Below are 15,689 nucleotides of genomic sequence, written 5' to 3' on the forward strand. Positions count from 1 at the left end.
AAAGAAAGGGAGCCACAGTCCTCCAGAGTTTTATGGTCTTAGGATATGTGAGATTAAGTTCTTTTTACTATGAAGAGGCTGGTTTACCTCTTCACCCCTCGCTCTGTGGATGTAAAAATACACATAGGTAAGCCTATATATTTATTAGGCCACAATTTCATCATTGTTCACGATCACTAAGAGACCTCTGAGGAAGGGATGAAAATTAAAGACTCCTTCTCTTGGGGTACCTGGGTGGCTCAGTCGATTGAGCATCTAACTCTTGATTTTGGCTCAGGTTGTGATCTCGGGGTCCTGGGATGGAGCCCTGTATCGGGCTCTGTGCTCATCCAAGAGTCTGCTTCTCTCCCTCACCCTCTGCCCCTCCCAGTGCATGCTTGCTCTCTCTCTCTCTCTCTCAAATAAAGAAATAAATCGTTTAAATAAATAAATACCCCTTCTAGGCTTTCAGAGTTTTACAAAGTAGATGCAATTTGCAGAAGTCAGGTTCACTACATCTTTTTTTTTTTTAATTTTTATTTATTTATGATAGTCACACACAGAGAGAGGAGGAGAGAGAGAGGCAGAGACACAGGCAGAGGGAGAAGCAGGCTCCATGCACCGGGAGCCTGATGTGGGACTCGATCCCAGGTCTCCAGATCGCGCCCTGGGCCAAAGGCAGGCGCCAAACCGCTGCGCCACTCAGGGATCCCAGGTTCACTACATCTTGATGATGGTTTTCTTTTTTTTTAAAAAAAAAAGATTTTATTTATTTATTCATAGAGACAGAGAGAGAGGCAGAGACACAGGCAGAGGGAGAAGCAGGCATCACACAGAGAGCCCGACGTGGGACTCGACCCAGGTTCTCCAGGATCACGCCCCGGGCTGCAGGCAGCGCCAAACCGCTGTGCCACCAGGGCTGCCCTGATGATGGTTTTCATATGGTTGTACCTTGATGTCCATGGGGCTGTGGGGCTGCAGGGCACACCTATACAAGCATGCTCAATTATTTCCCAGTACACAATCCATCTCAATCCAAGACAGTTCTTTCTTCCGATTTCATTTATGTAGACCCAGTCACCCAGCTGGCATGGATGTGTTAGTGTGGAGTCCAGGATTGGCCTGACAGACTGTATAGACAGAAGACAGGCTTAGACTAGAGGTGCCATCTTGGATGAAGACAGCAATCTGAGCTCCAATGAGTATTGGAGGAAACAGCTGGGAAAAGACTGGAAACTGTCCTGTGCTTAGCCCCAGAGTATTTTGAACTGTTCATTATGATAGCTAGAAGGGCCATTAGCCATATGCAGCCTCTTTGGTTGCAATTAACATTATGTACTAATAGTTTGAGACCATGAGGCTGCCTATATTCTTATTTATGACCCTGGTTCATCATGCTGAACCCTATTACATGGTTCTTTGGAGAATGATTTCAAAACTTCAAGAGGTGATAACTTAGTCTGCTTTCTAGATTTAAGTTATACACATTTCCTAATTCCTCTATTAATAGAAATCCACAGCTGCCACCCTCATGGATAAACTTTTATTGTCTGTAAATGTCTTTTTCCTAACTCAGGATGTTGAATTTAATGAGAGCCTAAGAAATATCATTTTGAAGATATGGAAACTTGGTGGAATCTTGCATTTTTTAATATTCTTTTTTTTTTGCATTCTTTAATATTCTTAAAGCCATTTCACTCTTGGAAAATACTTAATAAAGGCAGGAATTCAAATAAACATTTCTACACCCATATGTGCAATAATACTATTCCTAGCAGCATTATTACAACAGCCAAAATGTGAAAGCAATCAAGTGTCCATCAATGGATAAATGTATCAACAAAATGTGGTATATGCATACATGGAATCTTTTGCAGCCATAAAAAAGAAGGAAATTCTGACACATACTACCACATAAATTAATCTTAAGGACATTATGCTAAGTGCAATAAGCCAATCAAAAAAGAGCAAGTACTGTATGATTCCTCTTATATGAGATAGTACTTAGAATGGTCAAATTCTTAGAGACCGGAAGTAGAATGGGTAGTTGCCAAGTGGTGGGGCAAGGAGGGGAATAGAGTTAGTGTTTAATGAGTATAGAGTTTCCGTTTGGAAAGATGGAAAAGTTCTGGAGCTGGGTAGTAGTGACAGTTGCCCAAAAACGTGAATGTCAATGTCAATGCCACTGAATTGTACACTTATTTTCGTAGATTTATTTGTTTATTAGAGAGAGAGAGAGAGAGAGAGAGAGAGAGAGCAGGAGCAAGGGGAGGAGCAGAGGGAGAGGGAGAAGCAGACTCTGCTTTGAGCATGGAGCCTGACATGGAGCTTGATCCCAGGACCCTGAGATCATGACCTGAGCAGAAATCAAGAGTCAAATACTCAACCAGTTGAGCTACCCAGGTACCCCTGAACTGTACACTTAAAAATTATTCAAATGGTGGGGTATCTGGGTGGCTCAGTCTTGTTGTCTAGCTTCTGGTGGTGTCTCATGTCTCCCAACTCTAAGGCGAGGACTCCCTGGGGCAGACTTTGGGTCTCTCTTTTCAGACTTGGGTATCCTGAGGTAAAAGCCTGTGCCTCCCCTCTCAGACTTCAATTCTGAGTCCTGAGGAAGCTCAGAAAGTACAGAAGAAACAGCTTATCTCTGTCTTCTGGAGGATACTGGGACCTGTTTGTAAGGCCCTGCTTCACTCTGAGGCAGTATGGGCTGGATAGTTCTGCAGGCCCTGGTCTCTTTGTTAAATCTGTGCCTGGAACTTGGTTTTGAATGTATGTGCTGTCCCATAGACTAAGCTACTGCTTACACATCAAAGGTTCAGAGAAGAAGCCCAGGTTCTAGAAGCCTCAAATAAATCTCCTTTAGCAACTGCTGGAAGGGCTGGAGCATGACCTGCCTGGGCTATGGATGCCTCTATCACCCCATTGTGGGCACTGGGTGGTTCCAGGGTAGCAGGGACTTTACAAGCATCAGAACATGTGGGACTGTTATGCTTGACACTCATAGTTCCAGATATGGGTGAACCTCTTGCCTTTCCAGGCCTGTGCACATGTGTCTGCACACTCTCATGGATCCAAATAGACATTTTCCCTTTCATGATGTTTTGGACTCAAGCTACATGACTACACACTCGGTTCACCAGTAGGCAAAGCATCCCCTCCCTGCCACTTCTCAACTAACCCCAAGGCACACAGTTAGTGCCTACCTTGCCAAGCTTCCTCCTTTTTCATAAGCATGTATCTTCAGATGCCCCAAGCATGGCATCCAGGAGCCTGAGATATAATACTCCAGCCCCTGAGGCACACAACAGGCCCTGCCAAAACTTGCACACGCGCGCGCACGCGCACACACACACACACACAGTCACATACAGCCAAAAGGTGGGGCACAATGGCTGGTTTGGATTTCAGCCCTTGAGCAATTGGTTCCAACTCCTTCTATGAGGTAGGAGTGAGGGTGGAGGACAGGAAATGGAAATGGCCAATGGAGAGGACATTGGTTTCAGGACCCAAAAGCCCTGCTCTGGCAGAAAGTCTCAGTGGAGCATGGCCTACTTGGATATGCTTGACTTCCTCTCTGTACCAACTCACCTCCCAGTTGCAGCCTCCAGTTGGGCTGGCCAGACTGGCTTGGAGAGATGCAGGATGACAAAGCTAGCAGGTAGGGGATTAGCCCCTAGCTGGTGAGGACTAGGGCCAGGCCTGCATGTTCCTGGGTCTCCATGAAGTCCAGGGCCCTTGAGTGTATATGGTCCCCCTTAATTTGGAGTGAATGGTAGTTGAATGGGTGTGCCTGCCCTACTAGACTATAAGCTGCTTGAAGTCAAGGGCCTAGTTCTTTTTTTCATTCATATTAATTCATTCACTCTTTCAACTAATGCTTATTAAGCTTCTGGGGTCTCCTTCTAACCTCTGACCACAATGCTTATGATCATGCTAGGCTCTGACAAGGATGATGAGAGATATATGTTAGTGGGTTAATGAATGAGTGCCTCTCCTTGCTCCCCAGCTTCTTGTCTCTGCACTCTTATTTTGTTTTTGTTTTTTAAGATTTTCTTTATTTATTCATAAGAGACACAGAAAGAGAGAGAGAAGCAGAGACATAGGCAGAGGGAGAAGCAGGCTCCATGCAGGGAGCCCGATGTGGGACTTGATTACAGGTCTCCAGGATCAGGCCCTGGGCTGAAGGCAGCACTAAACTGCTGAGCCACCCGGGCTGCCCTGCACTCTCATTTTGTACTGGTAATACACAAAACTCATTGTTTGGAAAGGAGGCTAGGGAGAGAGGAGGGTAACTTAAGAACCCACCCCTCAGGTGAGCAGCAGAAAGGCCAAGAAAGATGAATCCAGATGTCTGGGGGCCCTGGAGGAGGGATTTATTGGCAGATACTCAGGAAAGAAATGCTAGGAAAGTGGGGAACCCCCACGAGCTTGGGAGAATGGGTGCTCTAGAGCACTAGTTACTGTTCAGGTCTGGATCAAAGCCAGAAATGAACCTCTTATGTCTATCAGAGCTGCTCACAAAACAGAAGCCACTATTGAAGTGGGCTTGGGAGGACTCTAAAGTCACCAGGCTTCCTGCCCAATCCACTACCAAAGTCCTCCCTAAATTGTACTTTGAAGCAAAAATTAAAGCGAAGAGTTGGCTACCATCAGCCAGGGAGCTCACACCACCATACAGCCCATAACAGTCACTTCTCCCAAGGGTAGGACAGTGGTTAAGAGCAGAGTCTCTGAAGCAGACTGCCTGGGTTCATATCTTGGCTCCATCACTTAACTAGCTACATGAACATAGGCAAATGACTAAAGCTCTCTGTGCTTCAGTTTTCCTATCTATAAAATGGATTGAGCATAGTACCTACCTCATAGTGTTGTTGGGAGACTCAAATGTGTTCATGCATGTAGAGTGCTTAAAACACTGCCTGGTGTACAGGATACCCATCTATTTACTAGCAAGGACCTTGGGGCTCAGAAAAGCTAGCTGTCTCCCAAAGGTTATCCAGCCATGGATGATAGAGCTAGGATTTGAAACAGCTTGTGGTACTCTTGCCTTGACATCGCACAGCCTGGAGAGCAGTAGGAGTGATCCTGGGCCCCTCTGAGCCAGGGAGTGAGTTGACAAGGATGGGATGAGAACATGTATGCTCAAGGCACCTTGTACAATGGATGCAGGGGAGAAGTAGGGGTGGAGCTGGACCTGAGAGACCACATAGGAAATGCTTGTCATGAGTCTGGTTAGTGAGGAAGGTGTTGACAAGGCCTGAGGGAGTGGGATAGAATGAACCCAGGACCACAGGAGAAGGAGGACCCAACAATATTTGGCAAATGGTCAGAACAGGGGAATGGGAAAGAAAGGAGTCAAGGATGGCTTTAAAGTTTCAAGCTTCCAAAAAAAAAAAAAAAAAAGTTTCAAGCTTCCATTGCCCAAAGAATAGCAAGAGCTCTACCAGAAACAGGTCCTGGGGGTTCTTGGAAATCCAAGCAGTGAGACAAGCCCTCTTTTCCTGGGTGATTGTTAAATGCGGAAGGAGTGTGTGTTAGAAAGAGTTTTGCAGGGACTAAATGCTGCTTTTTATGCGAAGAGGTTTGCACCCCTAGTGGTGGATGGATTCTCAAAGATACTGGATCAAGGGCGCCCAGGTCGCTCAGTTGATTAAGTGTCTGACTCTAGATTTCCATTCAGGTCATGATCTCAGGGTCCTGGGATCTGGGCTCTGGCTCTGAGCTCAGCGTAGGGTCAGCTTGTCCCTGTCCCACTGCTCCTCCTCCCATTCTTTTTCTGTTTTTCAGATAACTAAATAAAATCTTTATAAAAAAAAAAAAAAAAAGGTACTGGTGGGGGCAATCCGGGTGGCTCAGTGGTTTAGCACCTCAGCCCAGGGCGTGATCCTGGAGACCCAGGATCGAGTCCCACGTCAGCCTCCCTGCATGGAGCCTGCTTCTTCCTCGGCCTGTGTCTCTGCCTCTCTCTGTGTCTCTATTTATGAATAAATAAATAAAATCTTTAAGAAAAAGAAAAGATACTGGTGGATCAGAGGAGTGTCTGTCTGACTCAGATGGAGAAGCATACAACTCTTAATCTCAAGGTTGTGAGTTTGAACCCCACTTTGGATGTAGAGATCACTTAAATAAATAAAGCTTAAAAAAAAAAAAGATACTGGATCAGAAACAGTTGCTAAGAGACAAGCCGAGCACAGTTCAGAATAGCTCAGTTCAACTTCCCATCATTGATCTTGTTGCCAACTGCCTTCCTACTCCAGGGTAGGAAACTGACTTTACCAGGGAACCCCAAAGCCTCAGCAACCCCAGGCCCCACTCTCCTGCCTCCAGTTCACATACCTGCATTTTCACACACACCATCTCATTCCATCCTTAGAGCCTCCTGGTTGGACAGTAAGGCTAGGATTATTCTCTCCATTTTACAGATGAGGAATCTGAGGCCCAAAAATATTATGAGACTTTCTCAGAGATCACACAGCCAATGTCAACAGTGACCAGATTCTAAATCCTGTTAATTTTACTCCAGTACACCACGACTCTACTTCAAGGTATCTCAAGCAGACTGGGGCCAGAGGCTCCCACCTCTTTTTCCCCAGAAGGTCCAGGGACATCCCTTGGCATCCAAGGGCATTAGCTTTCTTTCTGGGAGTGATGGAATGGTGGGATAATGACCTGGTGTTAAGGAGGCAGTAAAAATGGACAGTTGGGGATGTAGCAACATTATGGATAAGCACTAAACATCAGAGCTAGAACCAGTCTTAGAGACCACAGAGTTAAAGCTTACTGTGTGTAAAGGAAACAGGCCCAGAAAGGGACTTGTGCACTGAATACTTCTGACATCTTGTCTTCCCTTTGTTCCAGTTATTTATCATTGCAAATAAACAAATTACCTCAAAACTTAATGTCTTAAGATAACAATAAATTTTTCTTGATTTTTAAAAATTTAAATTCAGTTGATTAACATATGATATATTATTGGTTTCAGAGGTAAAATTCAGTGATTCATCAGTTGCATATAACACCCAGTGCTCATTACATCATGTGCCCTCCTTAATGCCCATCACCAACTTAACCCATCCCCCCACTTTCCTCCCCTCCAGCAACCCTCAGTTTGTTTCCTATGTTTTTTTTTATTTTTTTTTTAATTTTTATTTATGATAGTCACAGAGAGAGAGAGAGAGAGGCAGAGACACAGGCAGAGGGAGAAGCAGGCTCCACGCACCGGGAGCCAGACGTGGGATTCGATCCCGGGTCTCCAGGATCGCGCCCTGGGCCAAAGGCAGGCGCCAAACCGCTGCGCCACCCAGGGATCCCTAGTTTGTTTCCTATGATTAAGAGTCTCTTATGGTTTGGGACAACAAAAATTTTTTATCTCTCAGATTCCCATGGGTCAAGGATTTAGGAAGGGCTGAGCTGGGCAGTTCTTTTTTTTTTTTTTTTTTTTTTTTTTTAAGATTTATTTATTTAGTTAAAGAGAGAGAGAGCAGGTGCACATGCATGAGCACAGAAAGGGACAGAGGAAGAGAGAATCTCATGCAGGCTCCAGGCTGAGTGTGGAACTGGATGCGAGGTTCAAACTCATGACCCTGAGATCATGACCTGAGTTGAAACCAAGAGTCAGACATTTAACCCACTGAGCCACCCAGGCACCCCTCAATTGGTCAGTTCTGCCTTTGCCTTTCATGAATACAACTGCAGTTAGTCAGTGGCTGGAGCTGAAACAGTAGGAGCTAAAACACTCACCAGCTGCCTGGGCCTATCTCTTTCTCCACATAGACTCAGGTCTTCTCGTGTGGTCTCTCCACTGGGGCTAGTTTGGGCTTCCTCATGGGGACGTGAGGCCAATCACACAGATCATATGGCAGCTCGGGTCTCCAGAGGCAAGTGTCTCAAGAGAATCATATCAAACCTGGATCATCTTTTGTGACCCAACCTTAGAAGTCACAGAGCATCCTTTCCACCACAGTTACAAGCCTGCCTGAAGTCAAGAGAAGGGAACACAGAACCTACCTCTCAACGGGAGGAGTGTCAAAGTCACATTAGAAGAAGAGCATGTGGGGTGGGAGATCTGTGGCAGCTATCTTTGGAAAATTCAATCTCCCACCCCCGTGCACAATAGCCTAGATCAAGAGCCACAGCAGGGGAAGCAAGCAAGCCTGGATCTGAACCCTGGCTTCATCATTTGCTGGCTCTGTGGCCTCAGGGAAGTCACCTAAGCCCTTGTTCTCTTCTCTTCCCTCATCTATAAAACCAAAATGAAAGTAATGTTTGTCTTGCAGGTCTGTGGTGAGGATGCAAAGGAAGGCCTGGCCCAGAGAAAGTTTGTTTTTTCTTCTTCCAGGTTATGGGAAAGCAGAGAGTACACCATCAATCTAAATCCTTCCTCCTGCCATGAAACAGACTCAAATCTCAATAAAGACAGAAACTAAGACAAATAAGAGTATAAATTCAGTGCCAAATAGTACAAGATGTGGCATGATAAATCAAGAGCTGTGTATAGCAGTAAACAAAACAAAGCCGGGGGCCCTAGCTGGCTTAGTCAAAAAAACACATGCAGCTCTCGATCTCAGGGTAGTGAGTTTGAGCCCCACGCTGACTGTAGAGATTACTTAAATAAATAAATAAAAACTTTTAAAACAAGCAAACAAATAAATATTTAAAAGAATCTTAAAACAAAGAAATAAAGCCCTTGCCTTCATAGAATGAAGGGAACCTATCAATATATAAATATATGCTAATAGATATGTATGTCAGATGAAGGAAAGTGCTGTAAAGAAAAATAAAGTAGGATAAGGGAAATATGCCAGGGTGGGGGTGGGATTATTATATAGGGTGATCAGGGAGGGCCTCTTTACTATAATGAAACTTGAGCAGAGAACTGAATGAAATAAGGGAGTGGGCTAGGAAAAGATCTGGGTAAGAGCATTCTAGCCAAAGGAAATAGCTAGTGCAAAGGTCCTGAGGCAGGGGACATGCTTTATGTGTTCAATAATCAACACAGAGGCCAGTTTGGCTGGAGTAGAACGGGGAAAGTATAGAGGATAAAGCCAGATGGGATCCACTGGAAGGTTTTGAGCAGAGATGTGACATAATTTAACTTCCATCTTTAAGTGCTTGCTTTGGCAGCACATATACTAAAATTCCATCTTTAAACTTTTTATTTTTGAATAATTTTAGATTCACAATAAAGCTGCAAAGATAATAAAGACAGTTCCCATATGTCATCCACCCAGATTCCTCTAGTGTTAACAGTAGACATCACTGTGGCACATTTGTCAAACTGAAGAAGCCAACAGTAGTGCCTTAGTGTAAACTAAACTCCAGACTTTATTCCGACTTCACCTGTTTTTTTTCACTAATGATCTTCTTCTGTTGTAGAATCTGATTTAAGGGACACCTGGGTGGCTCAGTGGTTGAGCATCTGCTTTTGGCTCAGGTCATGATCCCGGGGTCCTGGGATCGAGTCCCTCATCAGGCTCCCCACAGGAAGCCTGCTGCTTCCTCAGCCTATGTCTCTGCCTCTCTCTGTGTCTCTCATGAATAAATAAATAAAATATTTTTTTAAAAATCTGATTTAGGATACATCACATGCACACACATACGCACACACATACACACACAGGATACCACATCACATTTCAATTGCTTCTTATTTTATCAGGATAACCCCAGCTACTACACGATAATAAAAGACCCATTAAGAAGCTGTTGCAAGAGCACCTGGGTGGCTCAGGTTGTGATCTTGGGATCCTGGGATCAAGTCCATGTTGGGCTCTTTGCTCAGCGGGGAGCCTGCTTCTCCCTCTGCCTGCTACTTCCCTGCTTGTGCATGTTCTCTATCTCTCTCTCAAATAAATAAATTTTTTAAAACTTGGGGATCCCTGGGTGGCTCAGCAGTTTGGCCCCTGCCTTCAGCCTAGGGCGTGATCCTGGAGTCCCAGGATCGAGTCCCACGTTGGACTCCTTGTGTGGAGCCTGCTTCTCCCTCTGCCTGTGTCTCGCTTCTCTCTCTCTCTCTGTCTCTCATGAATAAATAAATAAATACATAAATATTTTAAAAAATAAAATAAAATTTTAAAAACTATTTTAAAAAAAGAAGCTGTTGCAGTAGGGCAGTCAGTTAAGCATCTGACTCTTGACTTCGGCTCAGGTCATGATCTCAGGATAATGGGCTCGAGTCCCCCATTGGGGTCTGTGCTCAGTGAGGAGTCTGCTTGTCTCTCTTCCTCTGTTCCTTTCCCTCTGCACTCTCTCTTTCTCTCTCTCAAATAAATAAATAAATAAACAAATAAATATTTAAAAAAGAAGAAGAAGAAGAAAAAGGAGCCATTGTAGTAGTCCAGGCAACAGATTATAGAGCTTGGATCAGATATCAGAGGTCAGAGGTCAGATTGTGAAATATGGTCATGTTCTGGATGAACTTGCAGGTAATAGAATTTGCAGGATGTGGGATGCGAGAGCAACAGGAGAGTTAAGTGGGCACTTGGGTGACTTAGTTAAGCATCTGCCTTCGGCTCAGGTCATGATCCCAGTGTCCTGGGATGGAGCCCTTGTCTGCTCCCTGATTCCTGTGGAGTCTGCTTCTCCCTGTGCCCCTCCTGCCTGTTTGTGCTCTCTCAAGCTGCTCCCTCAAATAGATAAAATCTTAAAAAAAAAAAAAAAAAAAAAAAAAGGAGAGGTAAGTACGATGCCAAGGACTTTGGTCTCAAACACTGAATAGATGGAATATTCATTTACTGATCTTGTGGTCTGACATAGGAAGCCTGTTTGAAGCTGGAAGTCAGGCGTTTCTATTTGGACATGCTAAATTCAAGTTGCCGGTTGGGCAATCCAAGTGGAGGCGTCAAGTAGGCAGTTAGATACTTGAGTCTGGATTTCAAGGAGAAATCCTGGCTGGAAGTATAAACTCAGGAAATATGAACTTAGCTTCTATTTTGGACTTATTAGGACTCCATTAGGCTGGATGAGATCATGATGGGAGTGAGTGAAGGTAGAAAAGAGAAGTCTCAGGGTCAAGCCCCGGGGCTGCGGAAGAAATTGGAAAGACCAAGGAAAAGCAAAGGAGAGCAAAGAGGGAAGCTGTTGAAGTCAGTGGAAAAACCAGGGAGAGGGATCCTAGAAGCCCAGGTGACAGCTGTATCAGATGAACTTGATGGAGCCACTGAGATGAGGACTGAGAAGTCATTGTTGGATCTGACAATGGTGAGGGCACTGGCAACCTTGACAAGAGTTATTCCTATGGCATGGTGGGGTGAGGGGGTTCAAGAGAAAATGAGAGAAGGTAAAGATAGCAAGCACAGACAAATATGTTTGAAGAGTTTTCAGTAAAGGGGAACAGAAAAATGTAGCCAGAAGAGAATATGGGTTTGGAGAAGTGCATCTATTTATTTTAAGATGGGAGAGAGGTTGCTGGAAATGATCCCATAGTGGACTGACGATGCACCAGAGATGGGGAGAATGAGGAAGCCCTGTGGTTACACAGGGAGAAGGATTGGAAATAGTGCCCACGTGGAGGGGTTCACCTCCATTAAGAACTAAGAACGCAGGCAGTGCATCTATGGTAACAGGAGGGAGGGCAGAGTATATGGAAACAGCTGCATGTAGGCGATAGAAGCATGTGGAAATTCTCTTTCAGACAGCTTCTATTTTCTCCATGAAGTTGGAAGCAAGACCACCAGCAGAGTGAGGAGAAAGAAGGAGTGGTTGGAGGAAGGAGAGATGAGAAGGTAAAAACAGCTTTCAGTGAGGGTCAGAGAGTGCACAGAACAGAGGAAATGCAGGAGGACCTTTGAGGGGTGTGAATTTAAGTAAGACCAATTAGCCTGGAGACACGTTTTTTTCCAGCCACATTCAGCTGCTTGGGTGCAGGCTGAGAAGTCACAGGGATGGGGTTTTGCTAGATGAATATGATGGGAGAGAAAGGCCAAGAAGTTTGTGTTGTGCAAGGGACAGATGATAGTAATAAATCATGGAATCATACCCAGAGCTGGGTAAGGAGGGAAGCCTGGGTGTGATGGGGATAGGGGACAACCAAAAGGAGGTAGTATCAATGGAGAAGAGACAAGGCCAATTTATCCACAGGAGGCATCAAAACTTAGGCTCACGATATTTTTAGGGGCCCACAAGATGTTTTCATTTTAATTTATTTTAAAATCAGAAAAAAAAGTGAATATAATAAAAATGAGTACATAGTCACAAATTCAGCCTGGATTATATTCATCTTTATACCAATGCAATTGTAAAATATACCTTTTTAAATAACTGATTTATTTTTATTTTTTTCTTTTTTAAGTAGGCTCCATGCCCAACCTGGGGCTTGAACTTATGACCCTGAGAGCAAAAGTCACATGCTCTACCAATTGAGCCAGTCAGGGATCCCATAAAATATAATTTTTAATATCCTTTTGCAGAGGGGCAAATGAAGATGAAGTGCCTTAGAGCCCACAAAAATTGTAATGTGACCCCTATGAGTGATGAGTGATCCCAGTGGATCCAATTCAATATTTGTCAAATGTATTTATAATGGGCAAAAAATTAAACACAATCTAAAATATCTAGAATTGTTTGAGTCCAGGCACTAAAGGGCATGGTCTGAAAACATAAGAGCTGGTAGTAAGAAAGTATAACACTTAAATTTAAATTATGGGACGCCGGTGTGGCTCAGTGGTTTGGCGCCTGCCTTGGGCTCAGGGTGTGATCCTGGAGTACTGGGATTGAGTCCCATGTCAGGTTCCCTGAGGTGAGCCTACTTCTCCCTCTGCCTGTGTCTCTGCCTCTCTCTTTCTCTATGTCTCTCATGAATAAATAAATAAAATCTTTTTTAAAAAATTGAAATTATGAAGGGTGTGAAGCTACTGATAGTCACAAGGTTTTGGTGACCATCATTCCCATTGGTAGAAGAGAAGAAATCAAGAAAATGGGAAGCTAGTTTTATCAGTTATCTATTGCCATATTAACAACTACTCCTAAATTTAGTGGCTTAAAACAACTACCATTCATCTGCTCTTGATTTGGTAATATGGGCAAGGCTCTGCTCAGCAGTTCTTTTGCTGGTCTTGCCTAGGCTCATTTATGTGGCCACGGTCATCTGGAAGCTTGACTGGGGCTGAGTAATATGACCTCACATGTCTCATGGTTGTTGGCCAGGGCACCTCAGCTCTCCTCCATGGGGCTTCTCATCTTAAAGTAGGCCAGAAAAGACATCTTTACATCATGAGTTTTCTGATAGGCAAAGAGGCAAGCTGCAAAGGTCTCTTGTGGTCCAGACTCTGGGGACACACGCAATGTCACTTCCGCCACATTCTGTTAGTCAAAGTAAGTCATAAGGCTAGCCCAGATTCAAGGGGTTAAAGAAACAGACTCCACTTCCTGCTAGGAAGAGCAGCAAAATCACTGCAAAGGGTCGCGTGGGATAGGAGCTGGTGTAGCAGCCATCTTTGTAAATAAACTTATCACGAGGGGATCCCTGGGTGGCGCAGCGGTTTGGCGCCTGCCTTTGGCCCAGGGCGCGATCCTGGAGACCCGGGATCGAGTCCCACATCGGGCTCCCGGTACATGGAGCCTGCTTCTCCCTCTCCCTGTGTCTCTGCCTCTCTCTCTCTCTCTGTGTGACTATCATAAATAAATAAAAATTAAAAAAAAAAATTTAAACTTATCACGCTTATTGGAAGAATTGCCTTTGTGATACCAAATCATGAAGAATCACTAAGAATTTGATGCAAAAAGAGTGACAATAAGCCAGGCGCTAAAATCTTCAAAGCATGAGGGAGTGGAGACTGATATAATTTGATGCCATCAGCTTCCAAAGCTTCAAATATCTGTACTGTCTCATCAGTTAAGGTCAATGAATTTCATTAAGGAAAAGAAACTGTTCGTTTTTCACAACTACTTTGACTCAGCCACTCATCAATTTAGACTCTATCTTAAAAAAGGAATCTAGGGCAGCCCCGGTGGCCCAGTGGTTTAGTGCTGCCTGCAGCCCGGGGTTTGATCCTGGGGACCCTGGATCAAGTCCCACGTCGGGCTCCCTGCATGGAGCCTGCTTCTCCCTCTCCCTGTGTTTCTGCCTCTCTCTCTCTCTGTCTCTCTCTGTGCCTGTCATGAATAAATAAATAAAATCTTAAAAAAAAAAAAAAAGAATCTAAACCATGGAAAAAACTATATGCATGAAAATCTATGGCACTACTATTTATCTGGGGGCCATATCCTCAGTGCCTACGATGATGTCTGGCGCATAGTACTAGCACAGGGGTGCTTAGTAAATACTTGTTCAATGAATCTATAATGGCATAAAACATAAACAACCTGAATATCCAGTGATGAAGGCTAGCTTAAATAAAAATGATGGTATATCTATTCAACGGAATGTTATGTAGCCATAAAAAACTATGCTTTTGAGGACCATCAAATAAAGGACATAGAGTCAAAAAAAAAAAAAAAAAAAGCACAGGATGGAGCACCTGGGTGGCTCAGATAGTTAAGCATCTGACTCTTGATCTCAGCTCAGGTCTTGATCTCAGAGTGTGAGTTCAAGCCCTGCATTGGGCTCCATGCTGAGCACAGTGCCTACTTAAAAAAAAGGAAAAAAAGACAGCTTACAACACTATAGATATGTGTAAAAACACTTGAACAGAAAAAGAGTACAAAACAACAATAGTGATTTTATCATGCCAGGAGGCTCGAGTGATTTTTTTTCTTTTTACTTTATCCTAAAAAATTTTTTATTTTTTTATTTTTAAAAGTTATTTATTTTTATTTTTAGAAGATTTTAATTATTTATTCATAAGACACAGAGAGAGAGAGAGGCAGAGACACAGGCAGAGGGAGAAGCAGGCTCCATGCAGGGAGCCCAATGTGAGTCTCGATTCTGGTCTCCAAGATCAGGCCCTGGGCCGAAGGGGGCGCTAAACCGCTGAGCCAAACATTTTTTAATACTATTGAATTTCTTTTATTATTTTTAAGATTTTTTTTTTTTTTTTTTTTTTTTTTTAATTTGAGAGAGGGCAGCCCCGGTGGCGCAGCGGTTTAGCGCCGCCTGCAGCCTAGGGCGTGATCCTGGAGGCCCTGGATCGAGTCCCACGTCGGGCTCCCTGCAGGGAGTCTGCTTCTCCCTCTGCCTGTGTCTCTGCCTCTCTCTCTCTCTCTGTGTCTCTATGAATAAATAAATAAATAAATAATCTTTAAAAAAAATAAATAAATTTGAGAGAGAGAGAAAGCATGAGTGATGGGACAGAGGGGGGGACAAGCAGATTTCTCGCTGAGCAGGGAACTGATGCCCGGCTGGATTTCAGGACTCTGGACCATCTGAGTGGAAGGCAGACTCTTAATACCCAGGCACCCCTAAATTTCTTTTACAGTAATAAAAAAAAGTTGTACACATTCATTGTGGAAAAGGGGGAAATGGTGAAAATCATCAGTAAGAAAAAAATAGAAGCTCAGTTGGTTTGGCATCAGACTCCTTTCCACTCAGATCATGATCTCAGGGAACCCATCCCCCACAGCTTCCACTTTGCACTCTGAGGATTCTCTCCATCTCTGTCTGCCCCTCCCCCCATTCCCATTCTCTCTCTCAAATAAATAAACAAATAAATAAATAAATCTTTTAAAAAAACAATAAAATGGGCCCCTGGGTGACTCAGTCAATTAAGCATCTACCTTCTGCTCAGGTCATGATCCCAGAGTCTTGGGATTTAGTTCCAAGAGGTGGGGCT

Source organism: Vulpes lagopus, chromosome 1 (assembly GCF_018345385.1).
Source record: "Vulpes lagopus strain Blue_001 chromosome 1, ASM1834538v1, whole genome shotgun sequence".
Lineage (NCBI taxonomy): Eukaryota > Metazoa > Chordata > Mammalia > Carnivora > Canidae > Vulpes > Vulpes lagopus.